This window comes from Ambystoma mexicanum, chromosome 1p (genome assembly GCF_040938575.1).
Source record: "Ambystoma mexicanum isolate Mex_15411 chromosome 1p, UKY_AmexF1_1, whole genome shotgun sequence".
In the NCBI taxonomy this organism is placed as follows: Eukaryota; Metazoa; Chordata; class Amphibia; order Caudata; family Ambystomatidae; genus Ambystoma; species Ambystoma mexicanum.
This window is the reverse complement of record NC_090921.1, coordinates 1,475,669,476-1,475,695,427: the sequence shown is the minus strand read 5'-3', so window position 1 is coordinate 1,475,695,427 and position 25,952 is coordinate 1,475,669,476. Positions and strand designations below refer to the sequence as shown.

Sequence of the window (25,952 nt, the reverse complement as noted above, 5' to 3'; positions counted from 1 at the left end):
TGAAAAAGTGACCAATACAGGGATCGAACCCATGACCTTGGCATTATTAGCACCACGCTTTAACCAACTGAACTAAAGAGCCAGCTGAGAGTTTGGTTTCTGACTCAAGAATGAGCAGGAGGCCAGTTGTAGGGGGATGTTTTCTTCCTTTGGAAAAAAAAGCCTAACTCATTCACACATACAACCCTTATACTCACAACAACCTAAAGAAAAACTCCATGTGATCTGAAGGAAATTCATGAATATTACAATTATCTTCAAACTGACTTGTGGCCTGCGTCACATTTAAGTAGAACTGCGACAAAGAAGGTTAAATGCATCTCATTGGTCATTTCGCACAGCAGTACTGACCTGTGACCATTTATGGACTGCTGCTTCCAACAAAACAGCAAACTTGTCATAGTAAATCTAAAGCTGTGGGTGGGAATTCTGCATCAATCTAATGCTTCTGCAGACATTTTTCCCAAATTGACAAAGTGGCCAATACAGGGATCAAATACGCTAACTTGGCGTTATTAGCACCATGCTCAGTCAGAAAAAGTACGTCTTCTGACTGGAGCATAGGAGGGAGGCCAGTTGCAGGGGGGAGTTTTCTTCCCTTGAAAGAAAATGCCTAACTCATTCACAAATACAACCCTTATCCTCACAACAACATTGGTTATGTCCCGCAGCAGTACTGACCCGTGACCATGTATGCACAGCTGCTTCCAACAAAACAGCAATCTTGTGTTAGTAACTCTAAAGCTGTGAGTGCCAATTCTGCATCAATCTCATGCTTCTGCAGAAATATTTCCCAAAATGACAAAGGGGCAAATACAGGGATCGAACCCGTGACCTTGGCGTTATTAGCACCACGCTCTAACCAACTGAGCTAACCGGACAGCTGAGAAGAGGGTTTCTGACTGGAGCATAAGAGGGAGGCCAGTTGTGTGGGGATTTTTTCTTCCCTTGGAAAAAAAATGCCTAACTCATTCACACTTACAACCTTTATCCTCACAACAACCTAAAGAAAAACTACATCTGATCTGAAGGAAATTCATGAATATTACAATTATCTTCAAACTGACTTGTGGCCTGCATCACATTTAAGTAGAACTGGGACAAAGAAGGTTAAATGCATCTCATTGGTCATTTCCCACAGCATTACTGACCTGTGACCATTTATGGACTGCTGCTTCCAACAAAACAGCAAACTTGTCATAGTAAATCTAAAGCTGTGGGTGGGAATTCTGCATCAATCTAATGCTTCTGCAGAAATTTTTCCCAAATTGACAAAGTGGCCAATACTGAGATCAAATTCGCTAACTTGGCGTGATTAGCACCATGCTCAGTCAGAAAAAGTATGCCTTCGGACTGGAGCATAGGAGGGAGGCCAGTTGCATGGGGGAGTTTTCTTCCCTTGAAAGAAAATGCCTTACTCATTTACAAATACAACCCTTATCCTCACAACAACATTGGTTATGTCCGCAGCAGTACTGACCCGTGACCATGTATGCACAGCTGCTACCAACAAAACAGCAATCTTGTGTTAGTAACTCTAAAGCTGTGAGTGCCAATTCTGCATCAATCTCATCCTTCTGCAGATATATTTCCCAAAATGACAAAGTGGCCAATACGGGGATCGAACCCGTGACCTTGGCGTCATTAGCACCACGCTCTAACCAACTGAGCTAACCGGCCAGCTGAGAGGCATATTTCTGACTGGAGCATAAGAGGGAGGCCAGTTGCAGGGGGATTTTTTCTTCCCTTGGAAAAAAATGCCTAACTCATTCACACATAAAACCCTTATCCTCACAACAACCTAAAGAAAAACTACATGTGATCTGAAGGAAATTCACGAATATGACAATTATCTTCAAACTGACTTGTAGCCTGCATCACATTTAAGTAGACCTGGGACAAAGAAGGTTAAATGCATCTCATTGGTCATTTCCCACAGCAGTACTGACCTGTGACCATTTATGGACTGCTGCTTCCAACAAAACAGCAAACTAGTCATAGTAAATCTAAAGCTGTGGGTGGGAATTCTGCATCAATCTCATGCTTCTGCAGAAATATTTCCCAAATTGACAAAGTGGCCAATACTGGGATCAAATTCGCTAACTTGCCGTGATTAGCACCATGCTCAGTCAGAAAAAGTATGCCTTCTGACTGGAGCATAGGAGGGAGGCCAGTTGCAGGGGGTAGTTTTCTTCCCTTGAAAGAAAATGCCTAACTCATTCACAAATACAACCCTTATCCTCAACACAACATTGGTTATGTCCCGCAGCAGTACTGACCCGTGACCATGTATGCACAGCTGCTACCAACAAAACAGCAATCTTGTGTTAGTAACTCTAAAGCTGTGAGTGCCAATTCTGCATCAATCTCATGCTTCTGCAGAAATGTTTCCCAAAATGACAAAGTGGCCAATACAGGGATCGAACCCGTGACCTTGGCGTTATTAGAACCACGCTCTAACCAACTGAGCTAACCGGCCAGCTGACAGACTTTTTCCCTTGGAAAAAAAATGCCTAACTCATTCACACATAAAACCCTTATCCTCACAACAACCTAAAGAAAAACTCCATGTGATCTGAAGGAAATTCATGAATATTACAATTATCTTCAAACTGACTTGTGGCCTGCATCACATTTAAGTAGTACTGCGACAAAGAAGGTTAAATGCATCTCATTGGTCATTTCCCACAGCAGTACTGACCTGTGACCATTTATGGACTGCTGCTTCCAACAAAACAGCAAACTTGTCATAGTAAATCTATAGCTGTGGGTGGGAATTCTACATCAATCTAATGCTTCTGCAGACATTTTTCCCAAATTGACAAAGTGGCCAATACTGGGATCAAATTCGCTAACTTGGCGTGATTAGCACCATGCTCAGTCAGAAAAAGGATGCCTTCTGACTGGAGCATAGGAGGGAGGCCAGTTGCAGGGGGGAGTTTTCTTCCCTTGAAAGAAAATACCTAACTCATTCACAAATACAACCCTTATCCTCACAACAACATTGTTTATGTCCGCAGCAGAACTGACCTGTGACTATGTATGCACAGCTGCTTCCAACAAAACAGCAATCTTGTGTTAGTAACTCTAAAGCTGTGAGTGTCAATTCTGCATCAATCTCATCCATCTGCAGAAATATTTCCCAAAATGACAAAGTGGCCAATACAGGGATCGAACCCGTGACCTTGGCGTTATTAGCACCACGCTCTAACCAACTGAGCTAACCGGCCAGCTGAGAGGAATATTTCTGACTGGAGCATAAGAGGGAGGCCAGTTGCAGGGGGATTTTTTCTTCCCTTGGAAAAAAAATGCCTAACTCATTCACACATACAACCCTTATCCTCACAACAACCTAAAGAAAAACTACATGTGATCTGAAGGAAATTCATGAATATTACAATTATCTTCAAATTGACTTGTGGCCTGCATCACATTTAAGTAGAACTGGGACAAAGAAGGTTAAATGCATCTCATTGGAAATCCCGCAGCAGTATTGACCCGTGACGATTTATGGACTGCTGCTTGAAACAGAACAGCAAACTAGTCATAGTAAATCTAAAGCTGTGGGTGGGAATTCTGCATCAATGTCATGCTTCTGCAGAAATATTTCCCAAATTGACAAAGTGGCCAATACTGGGATCAAATTCGCTAACTTGGCGTGATTAGCACCATGCTCAGTCAGAAAAAGTATGCCTTCTGACTGGAGCATAAGAGGGAGGCCAGTTGCAGGGGGGAGTTTTCTTCCCTTGAAAGAAAATGCCTAACTCATTCACAAATACAACCCTTATCCTCACAACAACATTGGTTATGTCCCGCAGCAGTACTGACCCGTGACCATGTATGCACAGCTGCTTCCAACAAAACAGCAATCTTGTGTTAGTAACTCTAAAGCTGTCAGTGCCAATTCTGCATCAATCTCATGCTTCTGCAGAAATATTTCCCAAAATGACAAAGTGGCCAATACGGGGATCGAACCCGTAACCTTGCCCTTATTAGCAACATGCTCTAACCAACTGAGCTAACCGGCCAGCTGAGAGTCACATTTCTGACTGGAGCAGTTGCAGGGGGATTTTTTCTTCCCTTGGAAAAAAAATGCCTAACTCATTCACACATACAACCCGTATCCTCACAACAACCTAAAGAAAAACTACATGTGATCTGAAGGAAATTCATGAATATTACAATTATCTTCAAACTGACTTGTGGCCTGCATCACATTTAAGTAGAACTGTGACAAAGAAGGTTAAATGCATCTCATTGGAAGTCCTGCAGCAGTACTGACCCGTGACCATTTATGGACTGCTGCTTGAAACAAAACAGCAAACTAGTCATAGTAAATCTAGAGCTGTGGGTGGGAATTCTGCATCAATCTCATGCTTCTGTAGAAATATTTCCCAAATTGACAAAGTGGCCAATACTGGGATCAAATTCGCTAACTTGGCGTGATTAGCACCATGCTCAGTCAGAAAAAGTATGCCTTCTGACTGGAGCATAAGAGGGAGGCCAGTTGCAGGGGGATTTTTTCTTCCCTTGGAAAAAAAATGCCTAACTCATTCACAAATACAACCCTTATCCTCACAACAACCTAAAGGAAAACTACATGTGATCTGAAGGAAATTCATGAATATTACAATTATCTTCAAACTGACTTGTGGCCTGCGTCACATTTAAGTAGTACTGCGACAAAGAAGGTTAAATGCATCTCATTGGTCATTTCGCACAGCAGTACTGACCTGTGACCATTTATGGACTGCTGCTTCCAACAAAACAGCAAACTTGTCATAGTAAATCTAAAGCTGTGGGTGGGAATTCTGCGTCAATCTAATGCTTCTGCAGACATTTTTCCCAAATTGTCAAAGTGGCCAATACAGGGATCAAATACGCTAACTTGGCGTGATTAGCACCATGCTCAGTCAGAAAAAGTATGCCTTCTGACTGGAGCATAGTAGGGAGGCCAGTTGCGGGGGGAGTTTACTTCCCTTGAAAGAAAATGCCTAACTCATTCACAAATACAACCCTTATCCTCACAACAACATTGGTTATGTCCCGCAGCAGTACTGACCCGTGACCATGTATGCACAGCTGCTTCCAACAAAACAGCAATCTTGTGTTAGTAACTCTAATGCTGTGCGTGCCAATTCTGCATCAATCTCATGCTTCTGCAGAAATATTTCCCAAAATGACAAAGTGGCCAATACAGGGATCGAACCTATGACCTTGGCGTTATTAGCACCACGCTCTAACCAACTGAGCTAACTGGCCAGCTGAGAGCCGTGTTTCTGACTGGAGCATAAGAGGGAGGCCAGTTGCAGGGGGATTTTTTCTTCCCTTGGAAAAAAAATGCCTAACTCATTCACAAATACAACCCTTATCCTCACAACAACCTAAAGGAAAACTACATGTGATCTGAAGGAAATTCATGAATATGACAATTATCTTCAAACTGACTTGTGGCCTGCATCACATTTAAGTAGAACTGTGACAAAGAAGGTTAAATGCATCTCATTGGACGTCCCGCAGCAGTACTGCCCCGTGACCATTTATGGACTGCTGCTTGAAACAAAACAGCAAACTAGTCATAGTAAATCTAAAGCTGTGGGTGGGAATTCTGCATCAATCTCATGCTTCTGCAGAAATATTTCCAAAATTGACAAAGTGGCCAATACTGGGATCAAATTCGCTAACTTGGCGTGATTAGCACCATGCTCAGTCAGAAAAAGTGACTGGAGCATAAGAGGGAGGCCAGTTGCAGGGGGATGTTTTCTTCCCTTGGAAAAAAAATGCCTAACTCATTCACAAATACAACCCTTATCCTCACAACAACATTGGTTATGTCCCGCAGCAGTACTGACCCGTGACCATGTATGCACAGCTGCTTCCAACAAAACAGCAATCTTGTGTTAGTAACTCTAAAGCTGTGAGTGCCAATTCTGCATCAATCTCATGCTTCTGCAGAAATATTTCCCAAAATGACAAGGAGGCCAATACGGGGACCCGTGACCTTGCCATTATTAGCACCACGCTCTAACCAAATGAGCTAAACAGGCAGCTGAGAGTTTTGTTTCTGACTCAAGCATAAGCAGGAGGCCAGTTGTAGGGGGATGTTTTCTTCCCTTGGAAAAAAAATGCCTAACTCATTCACACAGACAACCCTTATCCTCACAACAACATTGGTTATGTCCGCAGCAGTACTGACCCGTGACTATGTATGCACAGCTGCTTCCAACAAAACAGCAATCTTGTGTTAGTAACTCTAAAGCTGTGAGTGCCAATTCTGCATCAATCTCATCCTTCTGCAGAAATATTTCCCAAAATTACAAAGTGGCCAATACGGGGATCGAACCCTTGACCTTGGTGTTATTAGCACCACGCTCTAACCAACTGAGCTAACCGGCCTACTGAGAGGCATAGTGCTGACTGGAGCATAAGAGGGAGGCCAGTTGCAGGGGGATTGTTTCTTCCCTTGGAAAAAAATGCCTAACTCATTCACACATAAAACCCTTATCCTCACAACAACCTAAAGAAAAACTAAATGTGATCTGAAGGAAATTCACGAATATGACAATTATCTTCAAACTGACTTGTAGCCTGCATCACATTTAAGTAGCACTGGGACAAAGAAGGTTAAATGCATCTCATTGGTCATTTCCCACAGCAGTACTGACCTGTGACCATTTATGGACTGCTGCTTGAAACAAAACAGCAAACTAGTCATAGTAAATCTAAAGCTGTGGGTGGGAATTCTGCATCAATCTCATGCTTCTGCAGAAATATTTCCCAAATTGACAAAGTGCCCAATGCTGGGATCAAATTCGCTAACTTGGCGTGATTAGCACCATGCTGAGTCAGAAAAAGTATGCCTTCTGACTGGAGCATAGGAGGGAGGCCAGTTGCGGGGGGAGTTTACTTCCCTTGAAAGAAAATGCCTAACTCATTCACAATTACAACCCTTATCCTCACAACAACATTGGTTATGTCCCGCAGCAGTACTGACCCGTGACCATGTATGCACAGCTGCTTCCAACAAAACAGCAATCTTGTGTTAGTAACTCTAATGCTGTGGGTGCCAATTCTGCATCAATCTCATGCTTCTGCAGAAATATTTCCCAAAATGACAAAGTGGCCAATACAGGGATCGAACCCATGACCTTGGCGTTATTAGCACCACGCTCTAACCAACTGAGCTAACCGGCCAGCTGAGAGCAGTGTTTCTGACTGGAGCATAAGAGGGAGGCCAGTTGCAGGGGGATTTTTTCTCCCCTTGGAAAAAAAATGCCTAACTCATTCACAAATACAACCCTTATCCTCACAACAACCTAAAGGAAAACTACATGTGATCTGAAGGAAATTCATGAATATTACAATTATCTTCAAACTGACTTGTGGCCTGCATCACATTTAAGTAGAACTGTGACAAAGAAGGTTAAATGCATCTCATTGGACGTCCCGCAGCAGTACTGACCCGTGACCATTTATGGACTGCTGCTTGAAACAAAACAGCAAACTAGTCATAGTAAATCTAAAGCTGTGGGTGGGAATTCTGCATCAATCTCATGCTTCTGCAGAAATATTTCCAAAATTGACAAAGTGGCCAATACTGGGATCAAATTCGCTAACTTGGCGTGATTAGCACCATGCTCAGTCAGAAAAAGTGACTGGAGCATAAGAGGGAGGCCAGTTGCAGGGGGATGTTTTCTTCCCTTGGAAAAAAAATGCCTAACTCATTCACAAATACAACCCTTATCCTCACAACAACATTGGTTATGTCCCGCAGCAGTACTGACCCGTGACCAAGTATGCACAGCTGCTTCCAACAAAACAGCAATCTTGTGTTAGTAACTCTAAAGCTGTGAGTGCCAATTCTGCATCAATCTCATGCTTCTGCAGAAATATTTCCCAAAATGACAAGGAGGCCAATACGGGGACCCGTGACCTTGCCATTATTAGCACCACGCTCTAACCAAATGAGCTAAACAGCCAGCTGAGAGTTTTGTTTCTGACTCAAGCATAAGCAGCAGGCCAGTTTTAGGGGGATGTTTTCTTCCCTTGGAAAAAAAATGCCTAACTCATTCACACAGACAACCCTTATCCTCACAACAACATTGGTTATGTCCGCAGCAGTACTGACCCGTGACTATGTATGCACAGCTGCTTCCAACAAAACAGCAATCTTGTGTTAGTAACTCTAAAGCTGTGAGTGCCAATTCTGCATCAATCTCATCCTTCTGCAGAAATATTTCCCAAAATTACAAAGTGGCCAATACGGGGATCGAAACCCTTGACCTTGGTGTTATTAGCACCACGCTCTAACCAACTGAGCTAACCGGCCTGCTGAGAGGAATAGTGCTGACTGGAGCATAAGAGGGAGGCCAGTTGCAGGGGGATTTTTTCTTCCCTTGGAAAAAAATGCCTAACTCATTCACACATAAAACCCTTATCCTCACAACAACCTAAAGAAAAACTAAATGTGATCTGAAGGAAATTCACGAATATGACAATTATCTTCAAACTGACTTGTAGCCTGCATCACATTTAAGTAGCACTGGGACAAAGAAGGTTAAATGCATCTCATTGGTCATTTCCCACAGCAGTACTGACCTGTGACCATTTATGGACTGCTGCTTCCAACAAAACAGCAAACTAGTCATAGCAAATCTAAAGCTGTGGGTGGGAATTCTGCATCAATCTCATGCTTCTGCAGAAATATTTCCCAAATTGACAAAGTGGCCAATACTGGGATCAAATTCGCTAACTTGGCGTGATTAGCACCATGCTCAGTCAGAAAAAGTATGCCTTCTAACTGGAGCATAGGAGGGAGGCCAGTTGCAGGGGGTAGTTTTCTTCCCTTGAAAGAAAATGCCTAACTCATTCACAATTACAACCCTTATCCTCACAACAACATTGGTTATGTCCCGCAGCAGTACTGACCCGTGACCATGTATGCACAGCTGCTACCAACAAAACAGCAATCTTGTGTTAGTAACTCTAAAGATGTGAGTGCCAATTCTGCATCAATCTCATGCTTCTGCAGAAATATTTCCCAAAATGACAAAGTGGCCAATACGGGGATCGAACCCGTGACCTTGGCATTATTAGCACCACGCTCTAACCAACTGAGCTAATCGGCCAGCTGAGAGTCATTTTCCCTTGGAAAAAAATGCCTAACTCATTCACACATAAAACCCTTATCCTCACAACAGCCTAAAGAAAAACTACATGTGATCTGAAGGAAATTCATGAATATGACAATTTTCTTCAAACTGACTTGTAGCCTGCATCACATTTAAGTAGAACTGGGACAAAGAAGGTTAAATGCATCTCATTGGTCATTTCCCAGAGCAGTACTGACCCGTGACCATTTATGGACTGCTGCTTCCAACAAAACAGCAAACTAGTCATAGTAAATCTAAAGTTGTGGGTGGGAATTCTGCATCATTCTCATGCTTCTGCAGAAATATTTCCCAAATTGACAAAGTGGCCAATACTGGGATCAAATTCGCTAACTTGGCGTGATTAGCACCATGCTCAGTCAGAAAAAGTATGCCTTCTGACTGGAGCATAGGAGGGAGGCCAGTTGCAGGGGGGAGTTTTCTTCCCTTGAAAGAAAATGCCTAACTCATTCACAAATACAACCCTTATCCTCACAACAACATTGGTTATGTCCGCAGTAGTACTGACTCGTGACTATGTATGCACAGCTGCTTCCAACAAAACAGCAATCTTGTGTTAGTAACTCTAAAGCTGTGAGTGCCAATTCTGCATCAATCTCATCCTTCTGCAGAAATATTTCCCAAATTGACAAAGTGGCCAATACTGGGATCAAATTCGCTAACTTGGCGTGATTAGCACCATGCTCAGTCAGAAAAAGTATGCCTTCTGACTGGAGCATAGGAGGGAGGCCAGTCGCAGGGGGTAGTTTTCTTCCCTTGAAAGAAAATGCCTAACTCATTCACAAATACAACCCTTATCCTCACAACAACATTGGTTATGTCCCGCAGCAGTACTGACCCGTGACCATGTATGCACAGCTGCTACCAACAAAACAGCAATCTTGTGTTAGTAACTCTAAAGCTGTGAGTGCCAATTCTGCATCAATCTCATGCTTCTGCAGAAATATTTCCCAAAATGACAAAATGGCCAATACGGGGATCAAACCCGTGACTTTGGCGTTATTAGCACCATGCTCTAACCAACTGAGCTAACCGGCCAGCTGAGAGTATTTTTCCCTTGGAAAAAAATGCCTAACTCATTCACACATAAAACCCTTATCCTCACAACAACCTAAAGAAAAACTACATGTGATCTGAAGGAAATTCATGAATATGACAATTATCTTCAAACTGACTTGTAGCCTGCATCACATTTAAGTAGAACTGGGACAAAGAAGGTTAAATGCATCTCATTGGTCATTTCCCACAGCAGTACTGACCTGTGACCATTTATGGACTGCTGCTTCCAACAAAACAGCAAACTAGTCATAGTAAATCTAAAGCTGTGGGTGGGAATTCTGCATCAATCTCATGCTTCTGCAGACATTTTTGCCAAATTGACAAAGTGGCCAATACTGGGATCAAATTCGCTAACTTGGCGTGATTAGCACCATGCTCAGTCAGAAAAAGTATGCCTTCTGACTGGAGCATAGGAGGGAGGCCAGTTGCAGGGGGGAGTTTTCTTCCCTTGAAAGAAAATGCCTAACTCATTCACAAATACAACCCTTATCCTCACAACAACATTGGTTATGTCCGCAGCAGTACTGGGCCGTGACCATGTATGCACAGCTGCTTCCAACAAAACAGCAATCTTGTGTTAGTAACTCTATAGCTGTGAATGCCAATTCTGCATCAATCTCATGCTTCTGCAGAAATATTTCCCAAGATGACAAAGTGGCCAATACGGGGATTGAACCCGTGACCTTGGCTTTATTAGCACCATGCTCTAACCAACTGAGCTAACCGGCCAGCTGAGAGGCTTATTTCTGACTGGAGCATAAGAGGGAGGCCAGTTGCAGGGGGATTTTTTCTTCCCTTGGAAAGAAAATGCCTAACTCATTCACACATAAAACCCTTATCCTCACAACAACCTAAAGAAAAACTACATGTGATCTGAAGGAAATTCATGAATATTACAATTATCTTCAAACTGACTTGTGGCCTGCATCACATTTAAGTAGAACTGGGACAAAGAAGGTTAAATGCATCTCATTGGAAGTGCAGCAGCAGTACTGACCCGTGACCATTTATGGACTGCTGCTTGAAACAAAACAGCAAACTAGTCATAGTAAATCTAAAGCTGTGGGTGGGAATTCTGCATAAATCTCATGCTTCTGCAGAAATATTTCCCAAATTGACAAAGTGGCCAATGCTGGGATCAAATTCGCTAACTTGGCGTGATTAGCACCATGCTCAGTCAGAAAAAGTATGCCTTCTGACTGGAGCATAGGAGGGAGGCCAGTTGCAGGGGGGAGTTTTCTTCCCTTAAAGAAAATGCCTAACTCATTCACAATTACAACCCTTATCCTCACAACAACATTGGTTATGTCCCGCAGCAGTACTGACCCGTGACCATGTATGCACAGCTGCTTCCAACAAAACAGCAATCTTGTGTTAATAATTCTAATGCTGTGGGTGCCAATTCTGCATCAATCTCATGCTTCTGCAGAAATATTTCCCAAAATGACAAAGTGGCCAATACAGGGATCGAACCCATGACCTTGGCTTTATTAGCACCACGCTCTAACCAACTGAGCTAACCGGCCAGCTGACAGCCGTGTTTCTGACTGGAGCATAAGAGGGAGGCCAGTTGCAGGGGGATTTTTTCTTCCCTTGGAAAAAAAATGCCTAACTCATTCACAAATACAACCCTTATCCTCACAACAACCTAAAGGAAAACTACATGTGATCTGAAGGAAATTCATGAATATTACAATTATCTTCAAACTGACTTGTGGCCTGCATCACATTTAAGTAGAACTGTGACAAAGAAGGTTAAATGCATCTCATTGGACGTCCCGCAGCAGTACTGACCCGTGACCATTTATGGACTGCTGCTTGAAACAAAACAGCAAACTAGTCATAGTAAATCTAAAGCTGTGGGTGGGAATTCTGCATCAATCTCATGCTTCTGCAGAAATATTTCCAAAAATTGACAAAGTGGCCAATACTGGGATCAAATTCGCTAACTTGGCGTGATTAGCACCATGCTCAGTCAGAAAAAGTGACTGGAGCATAAGAGGGAGGCCAGTTGCAGGGGGATGTTTTCTTCCCTTGGAAAAAAAATGCCTAACTCATTCACAAATACAACCCTTATCCTCACAACAACATTGGTTATGTCCCGCAGCAGTACTGACCCGTGACCATGTATGCACAGCTGCTTCCAACAAAACAGCAATCTTGTGTTAGTAACTCTAAAGCTGTGAGTGCCAATTCTGCATCAATCTCATGCTTCTGCAGAAATATTTCCCAAAATGACAAGGAGGCCAATACGGGGACCCGTGACCTTGCCATTATTAGCACCACGCTCTAACCAAATGAGCTAAACAGCCAGCTGAGAGTTTTGTTTCTGACTCAAGCATAAGCAGGAGGCCAGTTGTAGAGGGATGTTTTCTTCCCTTGGAAAAAAAATGCCTAACTCATTCACACAGACAACCCTTATCCTCACAACAACATTGGTTATGTCCGCAGCAGTACTGACCCGTGACTATGTATGCACAGCTGCTTCCAACAAAACAGCAATCTTGTGTTAGTAACTCTAAAGCTGTGAGTGCCAATTCTGCATCAATCTCATCCTTCTGCAGAAATATTTCCCAAAATTGCAAAGTGGCCAATACGGGGATCGAACCCTTGACCTGGGTGTTATTAGCACCATGCTCTAACCAACTGAGCTAACCAGCCTGCTGAGAGGCATAGAGCTGACTGGAGCATAAGAGGGAGGCCAGTTGCAGGGGGATTTTTTCTTCCCTTGGAAAAAAATGCCTAACTCATTCACACATAAAACCCTTATCCTCACAACAACCTAAAGAAAAACTAAATGTGATCTGAAGGAAATTCACGAATATGACAATTATATTCAAACTGACTTGTAGCCTGCATCACATTTAAGTAGCACTGGGACAAAGAAGGTCAAATGCATCTCATTGGTCATTTCCCACAGCAGTACTGACCTGTGACCATTTATGGACTGCTGCTTCCAACAAAACAGCAAACTAGTCATAGTAAATCTAAAGCTGTGGGTGGGAATTCTGCATCAATCTCATGCTTCTGCAGAAATATTTCCCAAATTGACAAAGTGGCCAATACTGGGATCAAATTCGCTAACTTGGCGTGATTAGCACCATGCTCAGTCAGAAAAAGTATGCCTTCTGACTGGAGCATAGGAGGGAGGCCAGTTGCAGGGGGGAGTTTTCTTCCCTTGAAAGAAAATGCCTAACTCATTCACAAATACAACCCTTATCCTCACAACAACATTGGTTATGTCCGCAGTAGTACTGACTCGTGACTATGTATGCACAGCTGCTTCCAACAAAACAGCAATCTTTTGTTAGTAACTCTAAAGCTGTGAGTGCCAATTCTGCATCAATCTCATCCTTCTGCAGAAATATTTCCCAAATTGACAAAGTGGCCAATACTGGGATCAAATTCGCTAACTTGGCGTGATTAGCACCATGCTCAGTCAGAAAAAGTATGCCTTCTGACTGGAGCATAGGAGGGAGGCCAGTTGCAGGGGGTAGTTTTCTTCCCTTGAAAGAAAATGCCTAACTCATTCACAAATACAACCCTTATCCTCACAACAACATTGGTTATGTCCCGCAGCAGTACTGACCCGTGACCATGTATGCACAGCTGCTACCAACAAAACAGCAATCTTGTGTTAGTAACTCTAAAGCTGTGAGTGCCAATTCTGCATCAATCTCATGCTTCTGCAGAAATATTTCCCAAAATGACAAAGTGGCCAATACGGGGATCAAACCCGTGACTTTGGCGTTATTAGCACCACGCTCTAACCAACTGAGCTAACCGGCCAGCTGAGAGTATTTTTCCCTTGGAAAAAAATGCCTAACTCATTCACACATAAAACCCTTATCCTCACAACAACCTAAAGAAAAACTACATGTGATCTGAAGGAAATTCATGAATATGACAATTATCTTCAAACTGACTTGTAGCCTGCATCACATTTAAGTAGAACTGGGACAAAGAAGGTTAAATGCATCTCATTGGTCATTTCCCACAGCAGTACTGACCTGTGACCATTTATGGACTGCTGCTTCCAACAAAACAGCAAACTAGTCATAGTAAATCTAAAGCTGTGGGTGGGAATTCTGCATCAATCTCATGCTTCTGCAGACATTTTTGCCAAATTGACAAAGTGGCCAATACTGGGATCAAATTCGCTAACTTGGCGTGATTAGCACCATGCTCAGTCAGAAAAAGTATGCCTTCTGACTGGAGCATAGGAGGGAGGCCAGTTGCAGGGGGGAGTTTTCTTCCCTTGAAAGAAAATGCCTAACTCATTCACAAATACAACCCTTATCTTCACAACAACATTGGGTATGTCCCGCAGCAGTACTGACCCGTGACCATGTATGCACAGCTGCTACCAACAAAACAGCAATCTTGTGTTAGTAACTCTAAAGATGTGAGTGCCAATTCTGCATCAATCTCATGCTTCTGTGGAAATATTTCCCAAAATGACAAAGTGGCCAATACGGGGATCGAACCCGTGACCTTGGCATTATTAGCACCACGCTCTAACCAACTGAGCTAATCGGCCAGCTGAGAGCCTTTTTCCCTTGGAAAAAAAATGCCTAACTCATTCACACATAAAACCCTTATCCTCACAACAACCTACAGAAAAACTACATGTGATCTGAAGGAAATTCATGAATATGACAATTATCTTCAAACTGACTTGTAGCCTGCATCACATTTAAGTAGAACTGGGACAAAGAAGGTTAAATGCATCTCATTGGTCATTTCCCACAGCAGTACTGACCCGTGACCATTTATGGACTGCTGCTTGAAACAAAACAGCAAAATAGTCATAGTAAATCTAAAGCTGTGGGTGGGAATTCTGAATCAATCTCATGCTTCTGCAGAAATATTTCCCAAATTGACAAAGTGGCCAATACTGGGATCAAATTCGCTAACTTGGCGTGATTAGCACCATGCTCAGTCAGAAAAAGTATGCCTTCTGACTGGAGCATAGGAGGGAGGCCAGTTGCAGGGGGGAGTTTTCTTCCCTTGAAAGAAAATGCCTAACTCATTCACAAATACAACCCTTATCCTCACAACAACATTGGTTATGTCCGCAGTAGTACTGACTCGTGACTATGTATGCACAGCTGCTTCCAACAAAACAGCAATCTTGTGTTAATAACTCTAAAGCTGTGAGTGCCAATTCTGCATCAATCTCATCCTTCTGCAGAAATATTTCCCAAATTGACAAAGTGGCCAATACTGGGATCAAATTCGCTAACTTGGCGTGATTAGCACCATGCTCAGTCAGAAAAAGTAAGCCTTCTAACTGCAGCATAGGAGGGAGGCCAGTTGCAGGGGGGAGTTTTCTTCCCTTGAAAGAAAATGCCTAACTCATTCACAAATACAACCCTTATCCTCACAACAACATTGGTTATGTCCGCAGCAGTACTGACCCGTGACTATGTATGCACAGCTGCTTCCAACAAAACAGCAATCTTGTGTTAGTAACTCTAAAGCTGTGAGTGCCAATTCTGCATCAATCTCATCCTTCTGCAGAAATATTTCCCAAAATGAGAAAGTGGCCAACACGGGGATCGAACCCGTGACCTTGGCGTTATTAGCACCATGCTCTAACCAACTGAGCTAGCCGTCCAGCTGAGAGGCATATTTCTAACTGGAGCATAAGAGGGAGGCCAGTTGCAGGGGGATTTTTTCTTCCCTTGGAAAAAAAATGCCTAACTCATTCACACATAAAACCCTTATCCTCACAACAACCTAAAGAAAAACTACATGTGATCTGAAGGAAATTCACGAATATGACAATTATCTTCAAACTGACTTGTAGCCTGCATCACATTTAAGTAGAACTGGGACAAAGAAGGTTAAATGCATCTCACTGGAAGTGCCGCAGCAGTATTGACCCGTGACCATTTATGGACTGCTGCTTGAAACAAAACAGCAAACTAGTCATAGTAAATCTAAAGCTGTGGGTGGAAATTCTGCAGCAATCTCATGCTTCTGCAGAAATATTTCCCAAATTGACAAAGTGGCCAATGCTGGGATCAAATTTGCTAACTTGGCGTGATTAGCACCATGCTCAGTCAGAAAAAGTATGCCTTCTGACTGGAGCATAGGAGGGAGGCCAGTTGCGGGGGGAGTTTACTTCCCTTGAAAGAAAATGCCTAACTCATTCACAATTACAACCCTTATCCTCACAACAACATTGGTTATGTCCCGCAGCAGTACTGACCCGTGACCATGTATGCACAGCTGCTTCCAACAAAACAGCAATCTTGTGTTAATAATTCTAATGCTGTGTGTGCCAATTCTGCATCAATCTCATGCTTCTGCAGAAATATTTCCCAAAATGACAAAGTGGCCAATACAGGGATCGAACCCATGACCTTGGCTTTATTAGCACCACGCTCTAACCAACTGAGCTAACCGGCCAGCTGAGAGCCGTGTTTCTGACTGGAGCATAAGTGGGAGGCCAGTTGCAGGGGGATTTTTTCTTCCCTTGGAAAAAAAATGCCTAACTCATTCACAAATACAACCCTTATCCTCACAACAACCTAAAGGAAAACTACATGTGATCTGAAGGAAATTCATGAATATTACAATTATCTTTAAACTGACTTGTGGCCTGCTGCATCACATTTAAGTAGAACTGTGACAAAGAAGGTTAAATGCATCTCATTGGACGTCCCGCAGCAGTACTGACCCGTGACCATTTATGGAATGCTGCTTGAAACAAAACAGCAAACTAGTCATAGTAAATCTAAAGCTGTGGGTGGGAATTCTGCATCAATCTCATGCTTCTGCAGAAATATTTCCAAAATTGACAAAGTGGCCAATACTGGGATCAAATTCGCTAACTTGGCGTGATTAGCACCATGCTCAGTCAGAAAAAGTGACTGGAGCATAAGAGGGAGGCCAGTTGCAGGGGGATGTTTTCTTCCCTTGGAAAAAAAATGCCTAACTCATTCACAAATACAACCCTTATCCTCACAACAACATTGGTTATGTCCCGCAGCAGTACTGACCCGTGACCATGTATGCACAGCTGCTTCCAACAAAACAGCAATCTTGTGTTAGTAACTCTAAAGCTGTGAGTGCCAATTCTGCATCAATCTCATGCTTCTGCAGAAATATTTCACAAAATGACAAGGAGGCCAATACGGGGACCCGTGAACTTGCCATTATTAGCACCACGCTCTAACCAAATGAGCTAAACAGCCAGCTGAGAATTTTGTTTCTGACTCAAGCATAAGCAGGAGGCCAGTTGTAGGGGGATGTTTTCTTCCCTTGGAAAAAAAATGCCTAACTCATTCACACAGACAACCCTTATCCTCACAACAACATTGGTTATGTCCGCAGCAGTACTGACCCGTGACTATGTATGCACAGCTGCTTCCAACAAAACAGCAATCTTGTGTTAGTAACTCTAAAGCTGTGAGTGCCAATTCTGCATCAATCTCATCCTTCTGCAGAAATATTTCCGAAAATTACAAAGTGGCCAATACGGGGATCGAACCCTTGACCTTGGTGTTATTAGCACCACGCTCTAACCAACTGAGCTAACCGGCCTGCTGAGAGACATCGTCCTGACTGGAGCATAAGAGGGAGGCCAGTTGCAGGGGGATTTTTTCTTCCCTTGGAAAAAAATGCCTAACTCATTCACACATAAAACCCTTATCCTCACAACAACCTAAAGAAAAACTAAATGTGATCTGAAGGAAATTCACGAATATGACAATTATCTTCAAACTGACTTGTAGCCTGCATCACATTTAAGTAGCACTGGGACAAAGAAGGTTAAATGCATCTCATTGGTCATTTCCCACAGCAGTACTGACCTGTGACCATTTATGGACTGCTGCTTCCAACAAAACAGCAAACTAGTCATAGTAAATCTAAAGCTGTGGGTGGGAATTCTGCATCAATCTCATGCTTCTGCAGAAATATTTCCCAAATTGACAAAGTGGCCAATACTGGGATCAAATTCGCTAACTTGGCGTGATTAGCACCATGCTCAGTCAGAAAAAGTATGCCTTCTGACTGGAGCATAGGAGGGATGCCAGTTGCAGGGGGTAGTTTTCTTCCCTTGAAAGAAAATGCCTAACTCATTCACAAATACAATCCTTATCCTCACAACAACATTGGTTATGTCCCGCAGCAGTACTGACCCGTGACCATGTATGCACAGCTGCTACCAACAAAACAGCAATCTTGTGTTAGTAACTCTAAAGATGTGAGTGCCAATTCTGCATCAATCTCATGCTTCTGCAGAAATATTTCCCAAAATGACAAAGTGGCCAATACGGGGATCGAACCCGTGACCTTGGCATTATTAGCACCACGCTCTAACCAACTGAGCTAATCGGCCAGCTGAGAGTCTTTTTCCCTTGGAAAAAAAATGCCTAACTCATTCACACATAAAACCCTTATCCTCACAACAACCTAAAGAAAAACTACATGTGATCTGAAGGAAATTCATGAATATGACAATTATCTTCAAACTGACTTGTAGCCTGCATCACATTTAAGTAGAACTGGGACAAAGAAGGTTAAATGCATCTCATTGGTCATTTCCCACAGCAGTACTGACCCGTGACCCTTTATGGACTGCTGCTTGAAACAAAACAGCAAACTAGTCATAGTAAATCTAAAGCTGTGGGTGGGAATTCTGCATCAATCTCATGCTTCTGCAGAAATATTTCCCAAATTGACAAAGTGGCCAATACTGGGATCAAATTCGCTAACTTGGCGTGATTAGCACCATGCTCAGTCAGAAAAAGTATGCCTTCTGACTGGAGCATAGGAGGGAGGCCAGTTGCAGGGGGGAGTTTTCTTCCCTTGAAAGAAAATGCCTAACTCATTCACAAATACAACCCTTATCCTCACAACAACATTGGTTATGTCCGCAGTAGTACTGACTCTTGACTATGTATGCACAGCTGCTTCCAACAAAACAGCAATCTTGTGTTAGTAACTCTAAAGCTGTGAGTGCCAATTCTGCATCAATCTCATCCTTCTGCAGAAATATTTCCCAAATCGACAAAGTGGCCAATACTGGGATCAAATTCGCTAACTTGGCGTGATTAGCACCATGCTCAGTCAGAAAAAGTAAGCCTTCTGACTGGAGCATAGGAGGGAGGCCAGTTGCAGGGGGGAGTTTTCTTCCCTTGAAAGAAAATGCCTAACTCATTCACAAATACAACCCTTATCCTCACAACAACATTGGTTATGTCCGCAGCAGTACTGACCCGTGACTATGTATGCACAGCTGCTTCCAACAAAACAGCAATCTTGTGTTAGTAACTCTAAAGCTGTGAGTGCCAATTCTGCATCAATCTCATCCTTCTGCAGAAATATTTCCCAAAATGACAAAGTGGCCAATACGGGGATCGAACCCGTGACGTTATTAGCACCACGCTCTAACCAACTGAGCTAGCCGTCCAGCTGAGAGGCATATTTCTAACTGGAGCATAAGAGGGAGGCCAGTTGCAGGGGGATTTTTTCTTCCCTTGGAAAAAAAATGCCTAACTCATTCACACATAAAACCCTTATCCTCACAACAACCTAAAGAAAAACTACATGTGATCTGAAGGAAATTCACGAATATGACAATTATCTTCAAACTGACTTGTAGCCTGCATCACATTTAAGTAGAACTGGGACATAGAAGGTTAAATGCATCTCATTGGTCATTTCCCACAGCAGTACTGACCTGTGACCATTTATGGACTGCTGCTTCCAACAAAACAGGAAACTAGTCATAGTAAATCTAAAGCTGTAGGTGGGAATTCTGCATCAATCTCATGCTTCTGCAGAAATATTTCCCAAATTGACAAAGTGGCCAATACTGGGATCAAATTCGCTAACTTGGCGTGATTAGCACCATGCTCAGTCAGAAAAAGTATGCCTTCTGACTGGAGCATAGGAGGGAGGCCAGTTGCAGGGGGTAGTTTTCTTCCCTTGAAAGAAAATGCCTAACTCATTCACAAATACAACCCTTATCCTCACAACAACATTGGTTATGTCCCGCAGCAGTACTGACCCGTGACCATGTATGCACAGCTGCTACCAACAAAACAGCAATCTTGTGTTAGTAACTCTAAAGCTGTGAGTGCCAATTCTGCATCAATCTCATGCTTCTGCAGAAATATTTCCCAAAATGACAAAGTGGCCAATACGGGGATCGAACCCGTGACCTTGGTGTTATTAGCACCACGCTCTAACCAACTGAGCTAACCGGCCAGCTGAGAGTATTTTTCCCTTGGAAAAAAAATGCCTAACTCATTCACACATAAAACCCTTATCCTCACAACAACCTAAAGAAAAACTACATGTGATCTGAAGGAAATTCATGAATATGACAATTATCTTCAAACTGACTTGTAGCCTGCATCACATTTAAGTAGAACTGGGACAAAGAAGGTTAAATGCATCTCATTGGTCATTTCCCACAGCAGTACTGACCCGTGACCATTTATGGACTGCTGCTTGAAACAAAACAGCAAAATAGTCATAGTAAATCTAAAGCTGTGGGTGGGAATTCTGCATCAATCTCATGCTTCTGCAGAAATATTTCCCAAATTGACAAAGTGGCCAATACTGGGATCAAATTCGCTAACTTGGCGTGATTAGCACCATGCTCAGTCAGAAAAAGTATGCCTTCTGACTGGAGCATAGGAGGGAGGCCAGTTGCAGGGGGGAGTTTTCTTCCCTTGAAAGAAAATGCCTAACTCATTCACAAATACAACCCTTATCCTCACAACAACATTGGTTATGTCCGCAGTAGTACTGACTCGTGACTATGTATGCACAGCTGCTTCCAACAAAACAGCAATCTTGTGTTAGTAACTCTAAAGCTGTGAGTGCCAATTCTGCATCAATCTCATCCTTCTGCAGAAATATTTCCAAAATTGACAAAGTGGCCAATACTGAGCTAGCTGTCCAGCTGAGAGGCATATTTCTAACTGGAGCATAAGAGGGAGGCCAGTTGCAGGGGGATTTTTTCTTCCCTTGGAAAAAAAATGCCTAACTCATTCACACATAAAACCCTTATCCTCACAACAACCTAAAGAAAAACTACATGTGATCTGAAGGAAATTCACGAATATGACAATTATCTTCAAACTGACTTGTAGCCTGCATCACATTTAAGTAGATGGGACAAAGAAGGTTAAATGCATCTCATTGGTCATTTCCCACAGCAGTACTGACCTGTGACCATTTATGGACTGCTGCTTCCAACAAAACAGGAAACTAGTCATAGTAAATCTAAAGCTGTGGGTGGGAATTCTGCATCAATCTCATGCTTCTGCAGAAATATTTCCAAAATTGACAAAGTGGCCAATACTGGGATCAAATTCGCTAACTTGGCGTGATTAGCACCATGCTCAGTCAGAAAAAGTAAGCCTTCTGACTGGAGCATAGAAGGGAGGCCAGTTGCAGGGGGGAGTTTTCTTCCCTTGAAAGAAAATGCCTAACTCATTCACAAATACAACCCTTATCCTCACAACAACATTGGTTATGTCCGCAGCAGTACTGACCCGTGACTATGTATGCACAGCTGCTTCCAACAAAACAGCAATCTTGTGTTAGTAACTCTAAAGCTGTGAGTGCCAATTCTGCATCAATCTCATCCTTCTGCAGAAATATTTCCCAAAATTACAAAGTGGCCAATACAGGGATCGAACCCTTGACCTTGGTGTTATTAGCACCACGCTCTAACCAACTGAGCTAACCGGCCTGCTGAGAGGCATAGTCCTGACTGGAGCATAAGAGGGAGGCCAGTTGCAGGGGGATTTTTTCTTCCCTTGGAAAAAAATGCCTAACTCATTCACACATAAAACCCTTATCCTCACAACAACCTAAAGAAAAACTAAATGTGATCTGAAGGAAATTCACGAATATGACAATTATCTTCAAACTGACTTGTACCCTGCATCACATTTAAGTAGCACTGGGACAAAGAAGGTTAAATGCATCTCATTGGTCATTTCCCACAGCAGTACTGACCTGTGACCATTTATGGACTGCTGCTTCCAACAAAACAGCAAACTAGTCATAGTAAATCTAAAGCTGTGGGTGGGAATTCTGCATCAATCTCATGCTTCTGCAGAAATATTTCCCAAATTGACAAAGTGGCCAATACTGGGATCAAATTCGCTAACTTGGCGTGATTAGCACCATGCTCAGTCAGAAAAAGTATGCCTTCTGACTGGAGCATAGGAGGGATGCCAGTTGCAGGGGGTAGTTTTCTTCCCTTGAAAGAAAATGCCTAACTCATTCACAAATACAACCCTTATCCTCACAACAACTTTGGTTATGTCCCGCAGCAGTACTGACCCGTGACCATGTATGCACGGCTGCTACCAACAAAACAGCAATCTTGTGTTAGTAACTCTAAAGATGTGAGTGCCAATTCTGCATCAATCTCATGCTTCTGCAGAAATATTTCCCAAAATGACAAAGTGGCCAATACAGGGATCGAACCCGTGACCTTGGCATTATTAGCACCACGCTCTAACCAACTGAGCTAATCGGCCAGCTAAGAGTCTTTTTCCCTTGGAAAAAAAATGCCTAACTCATTCACACATAAAACCCTTATCCTCACAACAACCTAAAGAAAAACTACATGTGATCTGAAGGAAATTCATGAATATGGCAATTATCTTCAAACTGACTTGTAGCCTGCATCACATTTAAGTAGAACTGGGACAAAGAAGGTTAAATGCATCTCATTGGTCATTTCCCACAGCAGTACTGACCCGTGACCATTTATGGACTGCTGCTTGAAACAAAACAGCAAAATAGTCATAGTAAATCTAAAGCTGTGGGTGGGAATTCTGCAACAATCTCATGCTTCTGCAGAAATATTTCCCAAATTGACAAAGTGGCCAATACTGGGATCAAATTCGCTAACTTGGCGTGATTAGCACCATGCTCAGTCAGAAAAAGTATGCCTTCTGACTGGAGCATAGGAGGGAGGCCAGTTGCAGGGGGGAGTTTTCTTCCCTTGAAAGAAAATGCCTAACTCATTCACAAATACAACCCTTATCCTCACAACAACATTGGTTATGTCCGCAGTAGTACTGACTCGTGACTATGTATGCACAGCTGCTTCCAACAAAACAGCAATCTTGTGTTAGTAACTCTAAAGCTGTGAGTGCCAATTCTGCATCAATCTCATCCTTCTGCAGAAATATTTCCCAAATCGACAAAGTGGCCAATACTGGGATCAAATTCGCTAACTTGGCGTGATTAGCACCATGCTCAGTCAGAAAAAGTAAGCCTTCTGACTGGAGCATAGAAGGGAGGCCAGTTGCAGGGGGGAGTTTTCTTCCCTTGAAAGAAAATGCCTAACTCATTCACAAATACAACCCTTATCCTCACAACAACATTGGTTATGTCCGCAGCAGTACTGACCCGTGACTATGTATGCACAGCTGCTTCCAACAAAACAGCAATCTTGTGTTAGTAACTCTAAAGATGTGAGTGCCAATTCTGCATCAATCTCATCCTTCTGCAGAAATATTTCCCAAAATGACAAAGTGGCCCATACGGGGATCGAACCCGTGACCTTGGCATTATTAGCACCACGCTCTAACCAACTGAGCTAATCGGCCAGCTGAGAGTCTTTTTCCCTTGGAAAAAAAATGCCTAACTCATTCACACATAAAACCCTTATCCTCACAACAACCTAAAGAAAAACTACATGTGATCTGAAGGAAATTCATGAATATGACAATTATCTTCAAACTGACTTGTAGCCTGCATCACATTTAAGTAGAACTGGGACAAAGAAGGTTAAATGCATCTCATTGGTCATTTCCCACAGCAGTACTGACCTGTGACCATTTATGGACTGCTGCTTCCAACAAAACAGCAAACTAGTCATAGTAAATCTAAAGCTGTGGGTGGGAATTCTGCATCAATCTCATGCTTCTGCAGAAATATTTCCCAAATTGACAAAGTGGCCAATACTGGGATCAAATTCGCTAACTTGGCGTGATTAGCACCATGCTCAGTCAGAAAAAGTATGCCTTCTGACTGGAGCATAGGAGGGAGGCCAGTTGCAGGGGGGAGTTTTCTTCCCTTGAAAGAAAATGCCTAACTCATTCACAAATACAACCCTTATCCTCACAACAACATTGGTTATGTCCGCAGTAGTACTGACTCGTGACTATGTATGCACAGCTGCTTCCAACAAAACAGCAATCTTGTGTTAGTAACTCTAAAGCTGTGAGTGCCAATTCTGCATCAATCTCATCCTTCTGCAGAAATATTTCCCAAAATTACAAAGTGGCCAATACGGGGATCGAACCCTTGACCTTGGTGTTATTAGCACCACGCTCTAACCAACTGAGCTAGCCGTCCAGCTGAGAGGCATATTTCTAACTGGAGCATAAGAGGGAGGCCAGTTGCAGGGGGATTTTTTCTTCCCTTGGAAAAAAAATGCCTAACTCATTCACACATAAAACCCTTATCCTCACAACAACCTAAAGAAAAACTACATGTGATCTGAAGGAAATTCACGAATATGACAATTATCTTCAAACTGACTTGTAGCCTGCATCACATTTAAGTAGAACTGGGACAAAGAAGGTTAAATGCATCTCATTGGTCATTTCCCACAGCAGTACTGACCTGTTACCATTTATGGACTGCTGCTTCCAACAAAACAGGAAACTAGTCATAGTAAATCTAAAGCTGTGGGTGGGAATTCTGCATCAATCTCATGCTTCTGCAGAAATATTTCCCAAATTGACAAAGTGGCCAATACTGGGATCAAATTCGCTAACTTGGCGTGATTAGCACCATGCTCAGTCAGAAAAAGTATGCCTTCTGACTGGAGCATAGGAGGGAGGCCAGTTGCAGGGGGTAGTTTTCTTCCCTTGAAAGAAAATGCCTAACTCATTCACAAATACAACCCTTATCCTCACAACAACATTGGTTATGTCCCGCAGCAGTACTGACCCGTGACCATGTATGCACAGCTGCTACCAACAAAACAGCAATCTTGTGTTAGTAACTCTAAAGCTGTGAGTGCCAATTCTGCATCAATCTCATGCTTCTGCAGAAATATTTCCCAAAATGACAAAGTGGCCAATACGGGGATCGAACCCGTGACCTTGGCGTTATTAGCACCATGCTCTAACCAACTGAGCTAACCGGCCAGCTGAGAGTCTTTTTCCCTTGGAAAAAAAATGCCTAACTCATTCACACATAAAACCCTTATCCTCACAACAACCTAAAGAAAAACTACATGTGATCTGAAGGAAATTCATGAATATGACAATTATCTTCAAACTGACTTGTAGCCTGCATCACATTTAAGTAGAACTGGGACAAAGAAGGTTAAATGCATCTCATTGGTCATTTCGCACAGCAGTACTGACCCGTGACCATTTATGGACTGCTGCTTGAAACAAAACAGCAAAATAGTCATAGTAAATCTAAAGCTGTGGGTGGGAATTCTGCATCAATCTCATGCTTCTGCAGAAATATTTCCCAAATTGACAAAGTGGCCAATACTGGGATCAAATTCGCTAACTTGGCGTGATTAGCACCATGCTCAGTCAGAAAAAGTATGCCTTCTGACTGGAGCATAGGAGGGAGGCCAGTTGCAGGGGGGAGTTTTCTTCCCTTGAAAGAAAATGCCTAACTCATTCACAAATACAACCCTTATCCTCACAACAACATTGGTTATGTCCGCAGTAGTACTGACTCGTGACTATGTATGCA

General features: G+C 42.8%; 16 non-coding genes across 16 annotated transcripts; all 16 read right to left on the bottom strand.

The window, feature by feature from the left end:
- Positions 1-1,606: 1,606 nt before the first annotated feature.
- TRNAI-AAU (transfer RNA isoleucine (anticodon AAU)) lies at positions 1,607-1,680 on the bottom strand. Its single transcript has one exon. It is a non-coding gene; the product is annotated as a tRNA-Ile (tRNA).
- Positions 1,681-3,156: 1,476 nt separating this feature from the next.
- Positions 3,157-3,230, bottom strand: TRNAI-AAU (transfer RNA isoleucine (anticodon AAU)). Its single transcript has one exon. It is a non-coding gene; the product is annotated as a tRNA-Ile (tRNA).
- A 1,958-nt stretch (positions 3,231-5,188) lies between these two features.
- Positions 5,189-5,262, bottom strand: TRNAI-AAU (transfer RNA isoleucine (anticodon AAU)). Its single transcript has one exon. It is a non-coding gene; the product is annotated as a tRNA-Ile (tRNA).
- A 1,060-nt stretch (positions 5,263-6,322) lies between these two features.
- On the bottom strand, positions 6,323-6,396 carry TRNAI-AAU (transfer RNA isoleucine (anticodon AAU)). Its single transcript has one exon. It is a non-coding gene; the product is annotated as a tRNA-Ile (tRNA).
- A 724-nt stretch (positions 6,397-7,120) lies between these two features.
- TRNAI-AAU (transfer RNA isoleucine (anticodon AAU)) lies at positions 7,121-7,194 on the bottom strand. Its single transcript has one exon. It is a non-coding gene; the product is annotated as a tRNA-Ile (tRNA).
- Positions 7,195-9,054: 1,860 nt separating this feature from the next.
- TRNAI-AAU (transfer RNA isoleucine (anticodon AAU)) lies at positions 9,055-9,128 on the bottom strand. The gene has a single exon. It is a non-coding gene; the product is annotated as a tRNA-Ile (tRNA).
- Positions 9,129-10,134: 1,006 nt separating this feature from the next.
- Positions 10,135-10,208, bottom strand: TRNAI-AAU (transfer RNA isoleucine (anticodon AAU)). Its single transcript has one exon. It is a non-coding gene; the product is annotated as a tRNA-Ile (tRNA).
- A 3,736-nt stretch (positions 10,209-13,944) lies between these two features.
- On the bottom strand, positions 13,945-14,018 carry TRNAI-AAU (transfer RNA isoleucine (anticodon AAU)). The gene has a single exon. It is a non-coding gene; the product is annotated as a tRNA-Ile (tRNA).
- Positions 14,019-14,695: 677 nt separating this feature from the next.
- TRNAI-AAU (transfer RNA isoleucine (anticodon AAU)) lies at positions 14,696-14,769 on the bottom strand. Its single transcript has one exon. It is a non-coding gene; the product is annotated as a tRNA-Ile (tRNA).
- Positions 14,770-15,775: 1,006 nt separating this feature from the next.
- On the bottom strand, positions 15,776-15,849 carry TRNAI-AAU (transfer RNA isoleucine (anticodon AAU)). Its single transcript has one exon. It is a non-coding gene; the product is annotated as a tRNA-Ile (tRNA).
- Positions 15,850-17,709: 1,860 nt separating this feature from the next.
- Positions 17,710-17,783, bottom strand: TRNAI-AAU (transfer RNA isoleucine (anticodon AAU)). The gene has a single exon. It is a non-coding gene; the product is annotated as a tRNA-Ile (tRNA).
- Positions 17,784-18,508: 725 nt separating this feature from the next.
- TRNAI-AAU (transfer RNA isoleucine (anticodon AAU)) lies at positions 18,509-18,582 on the bottom strand. Its single transcript has one exon. It is a non-coding gene; the product is annotated as a tRNA-Ile (tRNA).
- Positions 18,583-20,382: 1,800 nt separating this feature from the next.
- TRNAI-AAU (transfer RNA isoleucine (anticodon AAU)) lies at positions 20,383-20,456 on the bottom strand. Its single transcript has one exon. It is a non-coding gene; the product is annotated as a tRNA-Ile (tRNA).
- Positions 20,457-22,679: 2,223 nt separating this feature from the next.
- TRNAI-AAU (transfer RNA isoleucine (anticodon AAU)) lies at positions 22,680-22,753 on the bottom strand. The gene has a single exon. It is a non-coding gene; the product is annotated as a tRNA-Ile (tRNA).
- Positions 22,754-23,759: 1,006 nt separating this feature from the next.
- TRNAI-AAU (transfer RNA isoleucine (anticodon AAU)) lies at positions 23,760-23,833 on the bottom strand. Its single transcript has one exon. It is a non-coding gene; the product is annotated as a tRNA-Ile (tRNA).
- A 1,477-nt stretch (positions 23,834-25,310) lies between these two features.
- On the bottom strand, positions 25,311-25,384 carry TRNAI-AAU (transfer RNA isoleucine (anticodon AAU)). Its single transcript has one exon. It is a non-coding gene; the product is annotated as a tRNA-Ile (tRNA).
- Between the last annotated feature and the right edge of the window lie 568 nt (positions 25,385-25,952).